Genomic DNA, 2,351 nt, shown 5'->3' on the forward strand with positions numbered 1-2,351 from the left:
TCCTATATTCATATAGGTAGAATCTTTTGATAAATAATATTATCATTCCGTTAAGAGTTTAACTCACCCTCCTAATTTATTATAAATAGCACTAAATCCTATACCTTAATGCTTTAATTATTAAATAATTTGTTATTACCTATTAAACCTTGAAACTTGTGGTCTATAAGAATAAGGTTGGATTTCCATCGTTTAACAACAATATGTTTTAATCCTATTTTAACAGTAATCTCTTTGATTTTATCCCTTGACAAACTTTTAGTCAAAGGGTCTGCTAAATTTCTTTGAAATCTCACATAAGTGATGGTAATTACATCATCATCTATTAGTTGCCTCACAAACTTATGTCCCAAACTTATATGTCTAGACTTTTCATTATAAATCTTATTATATGCTTGGATATAGTTGATTTATTATCACAAAAGATTGAAATGGTTGTCTCTGCTATTGTCGCAGTTTTATATCACATAACAAATTTCTTAACCATTCTGCTTCTTTACCTGCGGCTGATAAAGTTACAAACTCAGCCTCCATAGTAGAATGTGTAATGCATGTTTGTTTCTTTGAGGCTCAACTTATTATTCCACCACCTAGGGTGAAAATCCATCCTGAAGTTGATTTTTTACGACTAAGATTTGTAATCCAACTTACGTCGGAATAACCTTTTAAAATTGCGGGATAATCACTATAATGTAATCCCAAATTTACGGTTTTCTTGAGATAACCAAGAACTTTTGTAATAGCTTTCCAATATTGATTGCTAGGTTTTTGTAAACCTTGATAATTTGCACACAACAAATGCTATATCAGGTCTAATACAATGCATTGTATACATTAAACCTCCTATAGCACTAGTGCTATAGGTCTTCCTATGTTTTCTTCTAATTTAACATTAGGATCATAGGGTGTATTTAATTCTTTAATTGTGAGATGATCAAACTTTCTCAATACCTTTTTGATATAATGAGATTGACTTAAAGTAAAGTCAACTTCATTATTATGCACCTTTATGCCTAATATTATATCGACTTCATTCAAATCCTTCATCTTGAATTTTAAAGTTAGATACTCCTTCGTTACACAAATTTCTTCTAAATTTGTTCTGATGATTAACATATCATCAACATATAGACAAATGATCACTCTAAAATCTTAAGTAAATTTTGAGTACATTTATCCGTACTATTATATGAGAAGCCATTTGAAAACACCACTAAATCAAACTTCTCATGTCATTGTTTAGGTACTTGTTTTAGGCCATACAAAGACTTAATTAATTTACAAACTTTTTTTTTTCATTTCTGGGTAGCACATAGTCTTTTGGTTACTTTATATAAATTTTTTCATTAAGATCTCCATTTAGAAAAGTTGTTTTAACATTCATTTGATATATATGGAACTTGTGAATGGATGCTAATGTCATAAGAGTCCTAATAGAAGTCATTATTGGCACAGGTCCGTAGGTATTAAAATAGTCTAGACCTTCTTGTTATCTAAACTGTTTGGTCACTAACCTTGCTTTAAAGGATTGTAATGAACTATCAGTATTATGCTTTCTTCTAAATACCCACTTACATCCTATAGACTTTGATCCTGGAAGTAAATCAACCAAGACCCAAGAATTGTTTGATAATATTGAATCCATTTCATCATTTGTTAATTCTTTCCAAAAAGCAGAATTCCTTGAAGGCATAGCCTATTTGAACGTTTGAGGATCACTCTTTATGTTTATCACAATAGGAATCTTGTTTGTCACATAATCTCTAGTTTCTTCTACCAAAAAGGTGATAGTCTGAGAAGAAATAAAATATGGACCCAAGTTCTTTTCTTTTTTCACTCTCAAACTCTTTTTTGGTTGAATCAATTATTTGTCACTTAGACGTTTATTATTTTGATTATTTATTTCTTGTAAAATATTAGTATCATTTTAGAGATATTCTAAATTAGAAGTTGAATCATTGATAAATTTATTTTCAATAAATTTTACCTCTCTTGATTCAACAACCATATTAGATACTAAGTCTAATATTCTATATGCTTTAGAATTTTGAGCACATCGTATATAAGTACCTTTTATGGCTTTGGCCCCAATTTGGTTCTCTTTTGATCAGGAACTCGATAAAATGCTAAATACCCCACACTTTCAGATAATTTAAATTAGGTTTTCTTCCTTTTCGAATTTCATAAAGAGAAACATTTCTATGTCTTGATGGTATCCTATTATGAATATAACATGATGTTAATAATGCTTCACCCCACAAATTGTAAGGCAATTTTACATTTAGTAACATTGAATTAACCATATTTACTAAGGTACGGTTTTTTATTTTGTTGCCATGTTGTGTTTTGTA

Source organism: Arachis ipaensis, chromosome B06 (assembly GCF_000816755.2).
Source record: "Arachis ipaensis cultivar K30076 chromosome B06, Araip1.1, whole genome shotgun sequence".
In the NCBI taxonomy this organism is placed as follows: domain Eukaryota; kingdom Viridiplantae; phylum Streptophyta; class Magnoliopsida; order Fabales; family Fabaceae; genus Arachis; species Arachis ipaensis.